General features: G+C 42.1%; 1 protein-coding gene across 4 annotated transcripts in view; it reads left to right on the forward strand.

Annotated features, from left to right (window-relative positions):
- The first annotated feature begins 405 nt into the window (after positions 1 to 405).
- LOC149305982 (cadherin-8-like) overlaps positions 406 to 13,812 on the forward strand; it is a 192,284-nt gene continuing 178,877 nt past the window's right edge. The window contains exons 1-3 of one of the 4 annotated variants that reach the window (XM_089476882.1): positions 407 to 911; positions 2,947 to 3,063; positions 8,918 to 9,310. The gene's annotated coding sequence lies outside the window, so the exon portion shown is untranslated. Of the gene's footprint in view, positions 912 to 2,946; positions 3,064 to 8,917; positions 9,311 to 13,812 lie in introns of all 4 variants that reach the window. The other 3 variants (XM_089476881.1, XM_089476883.1, XM_089476880.1) reach the window with 3 other exon arrangements.

Below are 13,812 nucleotides of genomic sequence, written 5' to 3' on the forward strand. Positions count from 1 at the left end.
GAGGAGATTAGAAGGGGTTGTGAAATAAGTGTGTGTTTGTGTGAATGAAGGAGAAAAATAAAGAGGGGGAAGAAGTGTGTGTGTGTGTAAATGGAAGAGGAAAATAGAAGGGGAGTGAAAGAAGTGTGCGTGTGAATGGAGGAGAAAAATAAGGGTGGTTAAAAGAAGTGTGTGTGTGTGTGTGTGTGTGTGTGTGAATGGGGGAGGAGGAAACGGAGAGGGGGTGAAATAGACTGTGTGTGTGTGTGTGTGTGTGTGTGTGTGTGTGTGTGAGAGAGAGAGAGAGAGAGAGAGAGAAAGAAAGGGCGCCCACCCTCGACTTTTCCCCAGCCTCTTAGACCTGCCTCCAAGATCAGCCCAATAAGAAGAGTAGGCTGTGTGTGTGTGTGTGTGTGTGTGTGTTTGTGTGCGCTCCTGCCTCCTTTTTTCCCCTTGTGCCAGTCGTGGTGGTCGTGGTGGTGTGTGCGTGGCTGTCTGTCTGTCTCCGGGACCCTTTTGGCCGCTGCTTTGGCCGGAGATGCTCCTTCTGCCTCTTCCTCCGCTTCCTCTTCTTCCTCTTCCTCCTCCTCCTCCTCCGCTGCCTCCGAAGAAGAGCCGCCTCTTCGCCCAGGGAGCCCTCGGAGGCGCTGCGCTTGGCAGAGCATCACCAGCATCACCAGCATCATCATCACCATCATCACCTAGAAGAGTCTTCCGAAGCCCCGTCTTCCCTAAGCAGAGGCAGAAGCCCTCAGCCCCATTCCCCTGATACATTATTATTATTATTATTATTATTATTATTATTACCTTCATCCTGATCCTTGATTCCCCCCCCCCCCCCGCGATATCTCATGGTGCAGGCTTCGATCCGCATCGATCCCGCTTTCCCTTCCCCTGGCATCGAAGGGGGACTTGGGAGCGAAACCCACACGGTAAGTCCTTCTTGCCTTGGTTCCTTCTGGGGGGGGGGGTCTTAAAAATGGACGGAGAAAGAGGGACTCTATCGATCTCCAATAACCCTGATCGGATCTCTGAGAAACCCTGATTGGAGATCAATACAGCCCAATAGTTATGACTTCGGACATCCTTGTTAGGAGATGAGGGGAGGCTGCCAAACGTTGTCTCTTTCCTTGCTGGAGGACTTTCCAAATAATCTGGATGTGGATCAGTTTTTAGTCATGGAGGGATTTATTTTTCCTTCTTCAGATCAGTGAATTCTTTTTTTTTTTTGGGGGGGGGGGGCGTTCTCTTTTTCAAGCATGGATGGATAAAAACCCCTTCCCCCAAAAAAGAATAGCTAAATGATGGAGGTGGAAATGTGTGTGTGTGTGTGTGTGTGTGTGTTTGTGTGGATCATCATCATCCAAAATGGGGGGAGGACAGAGAGGAGAAAGACCCCCCCCCCTCCTTTCGAAACACAGCTACTAGTGAGAGATCTGTCACTTTTTACAGAGAGGGAAGAAAAAGAAGAAGCAAGACTCCTTTTCTTCCAGTTTGGAATCACTCTGGGAAGACAGCCTCTTTTTCTTCTTCAAGTTGACCCCCCCCCCCCCGATTTTATTGCAGTCCCCCTTCCTTGGAAACTGAGGCATCTTAACTAGAGGAAACTCCCCTCCCCCCAAAAAAAGCTCCTCCATCATGCTCAGCTTTCTGGTCCCCTGGTTCATGGCATCCTTTAGCCAAGGAGGAGATGGAGGATTTGGCTGTCAAGCCCCTAAAGACAAGCTTCCCTCATCTCATTCTCCCCCCCCCACTTGCATCCAGAATGGGGGGGGGGAGGCTGGGAGGAATAACATGTTCCCTTACATCCCTGCTAACAGCTGCTGGGGGTGAGTTGTGTGTGTGTGTGTGGGGGGGGGGCATCCCCGATCAAGCTGTCAAACAGTCTTCTCCACCAAGCAACACAGAAGAGCCATCCCTGAACATTTTGTTCAGCAATAGAACAACAGCACAAGCAACTAGATCAGAGCAACTCAAGAGGAAGCAGAGAGGAATCTGCCCCAGGTGCTTCAGAGAAGGACTTGCTCCAGGTCTTTCTTTCAGAGAAGAATCTGCCCCAGGTCCTTTTTTCCAGGGAGGACCTGTTTCAGGTCGTCCTCTGAGAGAAGAATCTGGTCCAGGTCCTCCTTTCAGAGAGGAACCTGCTCCAGGTCCCTCTTTTAGAGAAGGATATGCACCAGGTCCATCTTTCAGAGAAGAACCTGCTCCAGTCCTCCTTTCAGAGAAGGATCTGCACCAGGTCCATCTTTTAGAGAAGAATCTGGTCCAGGTCCTTCTTTCAGAGAAGGATCTGCTCCAGGTCCTTCTTATCCTTGAAAAAAAATCACAAGGGGGGTGGTGACAGCAGTGGTAAATAGGGATTCTGCATCCATTTCAGGCTCAGATCTTCTTTGACTTAAATAGCATGTCAAAGTATGTAGAGAGATCTTGCAGCACCTTTGAGACTAGTCCCCAAGATGATATAAGATCTCTCTACATACTGATTCTACAGACTGACACGGCTGTATCTTTGAATTCTGCCAGCATGTCAAAGGGAGAGGATAGGATCCTTCCAAAGCAGTTGAAGAAACCAGCACATGGACTCCAACAGGTAGCCAACTTGGTTAAGCCCCTATGTTAAGCATCCTTATCTTCTTCTCCCCTCACCTGCAATTGCAAATGGGCACACAGAGTTAGTTAGCCTTAAAGGTGGATGGTGCCTTGAAGGAGTCCACTTGATCTGCAGAGGTGAAGGTCTGTAGAGGTTATTGAGATCCCCACCAGGGCTCTCTATGAGAGCCTTGAACCTGCACTGTTGCACCAAGCTTAACATTTATGTTTGCATAAGGAGGGATCTAACAGCTGCTCACTTCAGTTCCAATTGACTATCACTGATAAACAGCAAAGCTATAGGGAAGCCTCTTAACTTTATCCACTCTCTTTTGTAAATCCTCCCCCCCTGCCCCCCCCCCCATTCCATTTTTGCAGACAGGGAACAAGGCTCCAGTCTCCTGGACTCACTGAAGGCAAATCCCATTGACATCAATAGAACTTACTCCCAAGTAAACATCCTTCGGCTTACCCTGCTGCATGTGATATTGTCAGGTGATAACTGTGTTTGGAAGGAATCCTTCCAGATTTTTTATTTTTGAAAAAGAGAACACAGATGCTGCAACTGTCCCTCTACAGAAACCCACATTCCCTGTACATTACAGAGGGTCCACAATTTTAAAATGATGCTATTTATTTTCCTAGGTGTTACTAAAATCAATGATAAAAATCCCATATAGCAGCAGAGGAAGGCTAGATTCCACTGCAGTGATGGTATTTTGCAAATCTGTTGGAACGTTACTCATCAGATTTATAAGTCCTAAACAGGAATAGATAAATTTAAGACCATCTTTAAGGGTAGGTGTTAGTTCAGAGCTAGTCGGATCTCTTTTTTTGGTCTCAGGTGAGGTTGGGGAAACCTATGCAGAAAGAAAGGTATCATGAAGCAGCTGCCTTAACTGTTCCATGTCTCCATTTCCCCAAAATACCCTTCTGTTTTCTGGTTTTCTGTGTGAATATTGCCTTCCCTGTGAATTTCAGCTGCTCACACCTTCTTCCCTGCAATATTGCTCCTTTTGGGTTCCTGTCAGGAATCGACTGCCACCCATCTTCAATTCCCCTTTAATGCTTACAATATATAATGGATTTTAAAAACAGTTCGATATTGGTTCTTGATTGTAACTTTCTCTCTTGGTTGTAAACCTTATCAAAGAGACGATTGACAGTTGTATTTTGTGATAGACAATACAGTATACCTGTAACAGTAGTGTGTGTATGTGTGTGGTTGGGTGTGTTTTGTGAAATACAGTGGGACCTTGCTATCCTCTAGGGTTTGGTTCCAGGATCCTCCGTGGAAAACAAAATCCGTGGATGCTCAAGTCCCATTAAATATAATGGCAAAGCAAAATGGTGTCCCTCATAAAAAATGGAAAATCAAGGTTTGCTTTTGGGAATATTTTTGGAATATTTTCAAGCTGTGGATGCTTGAATTAGTGGATAACAAAATCTGTGGATAAGGAGGGCCGGCAGTAGAATTAGTTGGTCACTCAAATACAGTTTGGCAAATTCCTGAGCATCTTAAGACCAGACGAAATCAAGACATCTGAGTTAGTTGACCATTATCACTTAAAGTAAGCCTTCTCATCACACTTTTTAGGTGCATATTAAATACATCTTTTATATTCTTCCATTTGTCTTTCAAAAAAAAGCAAAGGGATTGCTTCTCTTAACATCCTAACATGGTCTCCTGCTTTGAGGAGAGGTCCTAATGTGTTTTTCAAAACACTTCAGCTGCTTCGGCCATTGCTTGTTTGAAACTCTGTTCCTGGAGCTATAAAAGCCTTGTCAAGGCAGCCCAGTTCACAACTAAATCTTTCTCATTCTTTCTTTTATGCCCCTTTAAAACAGCTCAGTAGTATTTCATCAGAGCAAAACATTCACAAACAGAGAGAAAACTGTCGATTTTATTAGCAGCCGCAATTGTCAATGTTCTTTACAAGTTTTGTTTATTTTGGAGATGTGTTTAGAGATTGATAAATAGATAGTGACCTTCTGTCCATGCGTCTATGCTACGTACATGGAAATACTCTTTGTGAACAATATGATTAGAAGGAGATCAGTGCATTTCTGTTAGAGTTTCTAGCATCATTCTAGCTTTCCTTGTGTATTTTTGTCCATGCATTTAAAGAAAAAACGGTGGGTGGATTCCTCACCGATAATTTGTTTCAAAGGATATCAAGAAGAGCTGAGCGTTTGGCTCTCCCCTTGCACCCACTAAAAACAAAGACCATGATTTGAATGTAAAATTTTATGGTCCTGCCTAGCACCGATAAAAATGTTATCTAACCATTGCGAAGAGTGATGTCCCTTTGACAAAAGGTAGAGTCCATATGGAGAGCAAGATTGGAGTAAAATAACAGCAACATAAAATACGGTTGCTATCAACAAAGATGGCTAGGCTGAAAATTGCTGCTGGCACGCCACCTACATAATGATCTGGGCATATTCAGATGTATGTACTATTTTGTCATGGGCCAGGTTTCAAGTGGAAAGGGGGCCGTGCAGTTCAGATTGACCTTTGAGTAATGGCGGTTGCATAACAAAATGGTGACCCTTACTCCTCCAACCATCTCTTTCTCTTTGATTACTAAATCCTCACTTGGTACCTTAAGTAGATCACTAAACATGGTAACCACTGGTTGAATCATATAACTTCTCAGGCTTTCATGTGGGAGGGAGGAGGGGAGGAGGCAGGCAAGCTGAAAGCAAGAAGGCACCTAGTGACCTTTCAGATATGGATTGCCACTGCTAGCTAAATATTTCTGATGACTGGCTTTCAAATGAGAGATCACTCCTCTGCATTAGTGGATATTGTGATTTATTACAACTGCACAGCGGCGTGATGCTTAAGAAGAACAGTTGGTGACTTAAGGTGGTGTATTTCCAAAATCGCGTGATGCTTAAGAAGAATAGTTGGTGACTTAAGGTGGCATATTTCCCAAATCCTGCCCTGCATTTCTCTTAATTGTAAGTGAATGGGAATGAACTTGAAAGGCTAGTAGAAATGTCAGAGAAAATGCTACGGGGTTTTCTCCCAGGATGCAACAAATCTGTATTTTTGGCAGGAGAACCACTTTGGTCCACACACACACACACACACACACACACACACACACACACTTATAGTTTTTCGTCTCCTTTAGAATGTTTAAATATGACAACTCCAACATGACCCTGTAGACTGAGATGCAGTCATAGTCGGTCTTGAATTTTATGGGAGAAAGAAGTACACAGAGATTGGGGTTTTTTTTGCTTGCTTGCTCACTTAGAGTCCAGGTTTTAATGCAGGAATACAATGTTCTGAAGTATAGATTTTAACACTTTGAAAATGCCTGGCATACCTAACATCATTCAAACTCACCTGATGCAGTTGTGTTCCTTTATCTTTGTCACATATTTCTGTAGACGCAGAAATATGTCTATATTGTGCTGGCAGTAAGAATGTAATAGAATGTCGGCCACAGAATCCCAAATGTCCATCTAGGATGGCCTTTTGCTTTCACCAGTGGTCAGACTAGTGTCTTCAGGAAACCCCATAAACAGGGTAGGAGGGCAGCATCCATCTTTTGTAAATTCTTTAGATTTAAGAACTATCATGTTTAAGGTATTAACAGCATTAAACAATACTGTGTTACTTTATAAACCAGCAGGATAATCCACAATAGTTTTGCAGATTACATGGATTTAACTCAGGTTTTTCTTCCTGGAGAAACCAAAATCCATATGTTTGTAAGTCTTTCCCTTGACCAGCTGAGAAAACTGGAAACTCTCCAGAACTGTAGAGTATGACCTCTGGAGATGTGATTCAGGTATAACAAGGGAGAGAAAATTCAATCAATCTGGCAACGATAAAAGGTCAGAAACAGAAATGAGTTCAAGGGCATTTAGTTTAGGACATTAACCTTCAGATGGTTTTCAGTGTTTGTTTTAAAAAAGCCATTCTGTAACATTCAGTAGAGCTGATTGCAATATATATAACTGCATCTTGAAAATGTTTTCAAACTTTGCTTTGTAGGCTCTAAAGCACACATATATGTCTGTGCTTGCAAGCACACATACGCATTAAAATGTAACTGCTCAAGGCATTAAGAATCAGCTTGTTCCACTCAGTGCTTTTATAGCACCCTCCTTAAATTCCAAATTCAATAGCATTCATACCTTAAGGAATGGTTATAGCTAACTCCTAGAGCACATGCTTTCCATGCAGAAAGTTCCGTTTTCTGACCCCAGCATCTTTACTCGGGGCTAGGAAAGCTTTGCCCTTGAAAGCCTGGAGAGTTACTCCAAGTCAATGTACACAATCCTAATTTAGCAGAACCAATGGTTCATAGCAAGAAAGTCAGTTTTGTATGATCCTGTTCAGGGAAAGAAGTCTGGATTAGGTGAAAGCACTCAAACAAGTTTGTTGAAAAATCCCAGACTACACAGACTTTACCTTAAGCCCTCCCATTAAAGACTGCTCTCTCATTCATATATATATATATATATATATATATATATATATAGAGAGAGAGAGAGAGAGAGAGAGAGAAATGCAAATTTTCTCCATGGGGAAATTCACATTTTCCAAAGTGAGGGATACAGCATGCATACCCCCTAATTTATGGTCCTTCTTTCTCTACATCTGGAACATCAAAAGCAACACTTACTTGGGTCATGGGCATTCTTTACTGAAATGCAGCAAACACTGATTTAACTTTATAACTGCAAATCCCACCCATGTATCTCAATCCTAAAGTTGATTCTACTGAGTTAGGTTGCAATGTTGAATCAGAATGAACATTTTTAATCCACTGTACTATATACATTAGATTTTTGGCTTCTGTAGCATTAATTTTAGGAGACCCCTCCCCCTCAAGATCTAGCATGATGAAAGTGGTGCAGAAACGACTAGTCATAGCATAAATCCTACTTGCTTCATTGAGCTTGCCTAGGAGGAGCTGGTTTAGGGCAGCAGTTTTAGCTCCTAATTTAGCTCCTAATTTAGCTGACATGATATCAAATTAGCCAGATTTCTTTGATCTATCTAGAATGGCCTTAGCAGAGTTTATCCTTGTTCCCCAGGAGTTTTGACAAGTCTCTTTGTCAAATTTGTCTCCCAATGATGCAGCCATCTCAAGAAATTCCATTCATTCACTGGGGAAAAAATTGCCATTTAACATCTTGGTTTCAGTCAGATTCTGCCTCATTACTAAAGGAAGCTGTTGATGTGATTTCCCTTAATTATGCACAAGACAGGTAACACTGTCTGAAGACAAAATCAAGGCAGAAACGACAATGCATTGTGTCATGTGTCAAGAGATGACGGGATTGAGGATGATAAGAAAACATGATATATGTGGCCTCCATTAATATTTAAGCAATTTTCACAGTGAACAGGACAGGTGCATCTCAAGCAGATAAAGCTAAGATGATAAGTGGAGCCTCAGGCACCAGGCAGGTAACACCTTCTTTTCAGTAGCGGGGCAGTCTCTTTGTCATTCATGTGCTTCGCACTGTCTGTTTCCCATCCCCTTGCCTTTAAAATGATATCATAAAGTTTGGGCTTATGTAGTATGCCATCATAAAACCAATCATAGGAAAGGTAGAAGAGAAGATTGGCAATAAATAGTTGAAGCCTCTCTAGGTGAAATGAAGAGTAGTCCAAGAAAATAATTGGGGGGGGGGGGAGAGATGTGAGAAGAAAGGAGTTTATTCAATCTTTCTCTACAAGGATGAATCAGATAACTCTGGAAGCTTTCTTTATCTGCTTTGACTATTTAAAATATAAACTTATTAACCTATAAGTAAGCCTTAAATTCTCCCCGTGAATCTAATTGAAATTGTTCATGACATATTTGAGGTGTACATGCAAAGTGTTTTGTGAACAAAAATGGAAACAAAAACAGGCATCTTACAATAGAAATGGAGATCCTGTAGATGTGGTTTGCATATGCTTGTTGATTCATGCACAATGCATGGTATGACCACAGCAAAAGACCAACAACTGTAGCAATGAATTGACATGGTTTAAAATAAGCATTGCTGAGATGATGTGAAGCAAAATGAAAGATCTACCTGTGATATTGATCTGTGGTAGTTCATACCCAGCAGCATGTTCTCAGACACATTGCAGTCATTACACAATTAACATGAATGTATGAACTAAGTCATACAGATTCGGGACATAATGAATGCACATTTATGAGCAAATCATGTGTGCCAATGAATCCAATTCTCTTTCTGTCCCAATTGAAACTTGTAAAGCCCATGTTCTATCCATGCAGTTTTGAAAGTTCTTTTCAGTAAAAAAAAATAACCAATGCTCAAGTCTACATCAACAAAATTCAATCTGTACTCCCCTTGACAGGTCAGTTGTGCATTGGAGGTGGGAGTCATTGAACCAATGAAGATGGAGCAAGCTTGTTTTCTGCTGCTCCAGAGAACAGGACCCAGAACAATGGATGCAAGCTACAGGAAAAGAGGTTCCACCTCAACATTAGGATGAACAGGAAGAGTTGTTTGACAGTGGAAAACATTTCCTTGGAGAGTGGTGGAGTCTCCTTCCTTGGAGGTGTTTAAACAGAGGCTGGATGGCCATCTGTCAGGGGTGCTTTCATTGTGAGTTTCTGCATGGAAGAATGGAGTTGGACTAGATGGTTCTTGTGTTCTCTTCCAACTCTAGGATTCTAGGATTCAACAGGTGTAATGTGTGGAAGATCATTTTATACCTGCCCGTCCTGTATCTAATTTTTTAAAACAGGTAGGGACTCTAATTCAGTACAACAAACACGATTTAATACCTAGATGTTCCAAGCCAGAAAGCACTCTTCTGGGCACTGCAGCTGGTGGTTTTCATGTCACTGGGGGATGGGTGGGGTGTAAATCTGGTCCAGATATTAAACCACACTGGAAAGGAGCTCCACAAACCCATCCCATAATAGATTACCAGCTCAGACACCTCCTTTAAAAGAATTAGCTTTTTTTGCCTTTATGCCATGCCATGGTTGCCGAGGGTGGGGCTGCTTTGTGCCCCCCATGGAAGTAGGGGAGATACTGCATGTGATGTTAAGCATCACAGTGCTGGAGACACTGGGGACAAGGTGGGGATAGTAGGGCATAAAAAGCCAGTCCATTCCAGCATAACCTTTTATCATTTGTTATGCTCAGCCCACCCTTCTGCCCTAGGATGCAGTGAAGGCCGGTCCTCTTGCTTTGGGAATTTTTATCATCTGATTGGCAAAGCTAGGAAAAGATGGTGTGGATGTATTATTATTATTATTATCATCATCATCATCATCATCATCATTTGCACTGCAAGTCTTAGGGCAAGTTGTATGATGGGCTAATGGGGCAGTATCTGTTAAACAGATGGATATGGTCACTTTGGTGAGTAGTGTGGAAATGGACTTAGCAGTGGGCACTCTTGTAGCACCTTTAGTTGAAAGGGGGTTGGACTTACACCTGAAGTTATGTGGGCCTTGGATGGGAATAACCTTTGAGATAGTTGCATGTCTTAGAGGGAGGACTTCCCTGGGAATGTCTCCCCAGTCTGTAAGACCAGCTGAGTGATGCCAGTCTGTAGGCTTGCAGAATGGCATTGAGGCCTGGGTGCTTTTCCTATGCAGTCAGGAAAGAGGGTCAGGTGGACCCCTTAGTTTCAGCAGCATTGTACATTAGGCAGGCCTCACTGCAAGAATGGGTTAGAGGGGCCAATGTTTAAACCCAACACTTTGTCTCCCCCCACCCCCTTTTTTTCTTTATTCCTGAGTGGGAGTGCATTTGACATGGGAGCCACCAGCTCCCACTGCTATTTGAATGGACAAATTTGCCAGTTTCACTTTTCCCAAACAGAAGTATTTATTTTATTTTTGTTTATTAAGACAGATTATGCTACCAACTTCTTTCTCTCAGTTAGTCTCAACAGTGCTACAAGATCACCTTGCATACTGATCCAGACTAACCCAGTTATGTCTTTGAATTCTTTTGTCCTTTTGCTGAGCTAGAAGAATTGGCTAGAAAACATGTTTTGACTTTACTTGACTCCTCAAACCACTTTTTAATGGCCAAGAAGAAAGGAAGGAAGGAAAGAAAGAAGAAAGGAAGGAATGGTAAATTGTCTTTCCAGGACCACCAACTCATATTTTAATGAAGTTGCAGCCCCTTTCCCTGGCATTACTTCACATCAAATAAGAACATTTTTACCCCAAATGATAAGAAGTCTGCTGACCCCTTCAACTTTTGTTTCATTCTGCTTTGTTTTCTTTCATTATTTGGTATTTTTGGCAGTTCTAGGAGAATATCAGGGCCAGGAAATTCTCCCTCCCCCAAAGCAATTGATCACTCCTCTTGTAAATAGCAACAAGTTTTTTCGTGGCAAAATCTTGTATAGTTTCTCTTAATACACCTGCTTTGTGACTCAACTAGGTTGTTTAACATTAATCACCTTGACGTCCGTTGGACCCTCTTTCCTTCTAACTTTTTTAAAAATAACTTGTTTATAATGGAGCTGTGCATTTCAGTTTCAGGCACTTGTGGTAGAATCTCTTGAACGTTGGCTACTATGCTCTCAGTACAGAAAATATAAATTTAGAGATATTATAGTTTAGCTGATGGGTTGGTTAGCGTAAGAAAAAATCAGTTTGGCTTAAATCTTATTATTAGCCCCAACAGAATAAATCCATTGAATCAATGGCCACATGGTAAGTCACAGTTATATAACTTCCCACCAACACATTCCACCTCTAACACACTTACCACAGGTATATATGATATATATATATATATATATATATATATATATATATATTTGTTGTTGTATGCGGTCAAATTGTTTTCAACTTATGGTGACCCTAAGGTGACCTTATCATGCAGTTTTCCTGGGCAAGATTTGTTCAGAGGAGGTCTGCCATAGCTTTCCCCCAAGGTGCTGAAGGTGTAACTTGCCCAAGGGCATTCAGTGGGTTTTATGGCTGAGCAAGGAATTGAACCCTGACCTTCGGAGTCAGAGTCCAACTCTCAAACCGCAATGCCATCTTGCTGTACCATACTTACATATACTTTAGTATACAAATGCAAGGCGGACAAGTCATTTTGGCAAAGGAGGCAAAAGATCCTACAAGCATCTCTCTGCTTCCATGATAGTAATTTCCTTGTCTGAAATGCAACCTTATGACAGGACAGACTCTCTGTCTCTTGTGTGTATACTTAATCATTTGAACCATGCCATTACAACATAACTGGGCCATGCTGCTGGTCCTAAAGCTGATGGTCAGATACATGGCTGACCTCATTCCTGGCTGTGACTGTGTTGGTATGGATTTCTGCACAGAGTCTTCATGTCCCTTTTGTAGGCTTCCATGTGATTTGGAATCCAAGCAGCTAGGTTTCACCTGTGCAGATGCCCATACTGACCTATGGACATGAGAGGCAGCAGGAGCCAAGTCCACATTAACAAAAAAAACACCCTACATACAATTAATCCATGAAGGTTCTTTTGTGTAAAGGTGAACCTATTATGACAGTGTCACCTTGAAATAAAGACATTCTTTTGTGACTTCTCTTTCATCTCCAACCACCTCTGAGATGTAGGATGACCTACTTTTTTCCAGCGTTGTCTTTCTTTTTGATGGCTATATTGACCTGTGCGTTTTCTTGGCAAAGAGGAAAAAGAAACTGAAAGGGGTCTATCTGTGAGAATAAGTACACCTATCCTTCCGAAACCTATGTAATGCAACCTTAGTGTGCATTTCGGTAAGTCATTTCATCTAAGATGCAGGGCCTGAAGAATGCTTGCAGATAAAAGGAACTTTGTAAAGCAGTCATGGATTTCATGCCGGAGGCATGTTCCGCACAAAGGAGCAACAACAACCACAACCACAGAGAAAGGCAATCTTTGAAATAGTTAAGAAAATTTAGATAGAAATGCAATAACACAATGGGGGCAAATATAGCCAGGTGACCCATCTGCTCAGCTGCAGATTATGGAGACAGTAATAAGGTTTCTTATTACAACCGTGGGCTTGGATCAATCAGTCTTTTAGAAAGGAGAGTGTCCTATGAAATATCCACTATCCTTGGGAGAGGATAGAAGTGTATTTTGGAGTGAAGTTTATAGTTTGCATTGGAAGTGGCAAGAGAATTTCATGTTGGTGGTGATGGTGTTGGTGGAACAAGAGGAGAGTAAGAGTGAGTGAGCATAAGCTGTACATTGACTGAAGCTGAAGCATCCATGGGGTGTAATTGCTCCCTATAGGAAAATAAATATAGGATTAGTGGCTGTGTAATCTTATAAGAGTGCCTCTTCCTCCATTTATACATTGTTTATATCTTTGTGAACAAAGTAAATATTACAAAGGCAGTGTAAACCTGTCATCCAAAAGAAACTCAACTATGCAAGCCTGATGAATAGTAACGTCTACAGTGCTCACTTAAATATGGAAAAAAATCTGCAGTTGATGGCAACATAATTCTAGTAATGCTACCCCTGGATTTCTAACCACTTGGGGAATATGTCTCTCCTCCTCCCCCAAATTTCCCTATCTACCTCCTCCTTTGCAAACTGAAAATTCTCCAAAAGTGGCTCACATGATGTCAGCCCAAAAGTTAAAACAATGCTCATGTGTCAGGTAATATGAATAAATGAAAACGAGAGCGTCATACCACAAGGGAGGGCAGTATGAGGGCAAGATTGAAGAGAGAGATAAATTTCATTGTGTCAGTAGTCAGTTGGAAAGGAGTGAACTGTAAATAAGCATTCCCCTGTGGAACCAATCGCCTAAAGAGATGGTGGGGTCTCCTTTGGACATCTTCAGAGAGAGGCAGGACAACTACCTGCTGTAGCTGGAAAGCTTATGCTGAACAGGAGTTGGACCTGATGGTCCATGAGGCCACTTCCAGCCCTATGCTTCTGCTACAGAATAACTCTGCACCCAAAGGCCAAGGAATCACCACTAAACCTTTAACTCCATCAGCAGGATTTACCCAAGTAAGTCAAGTCCTACAAAGTATTCCACAGTTTATATACTTCAGTAGTAGTAGTAGTAGTAGTAGTAGCAGTAATTATTTATAACACCCTTTTCACCAAAGGATGGAACATCAACATGTACAATCAAAGACAAGGACAGTAAAATATATTCTTAATAAACAGGGAATGAAATCCCAGCACTCCACTGGTTACTACCCATCTCAGCACCTTAATCTGGTGAATCAAAGAGGAAGGTCTTTGACCCCATATGAAAATGGGTGAAATTGTCCTCCATCCAG

This window comes from Sceloporus occidentalis, unplaced genomic scaffold (assembly GCF_023333645.1).
Source record: "Sceloporus occidentalis isolate IW3139 unplaced genomic scaffold, rSceOcc1.0.p SCAF_10, whole genome shotgun sequence".
Lineage (NCBI taxonomy): Eukaryota > Metazoa > Chordata > Lepidosauria > Squamata > Phrynosomatidae > Sceloporus > Sceloporus occidentalis.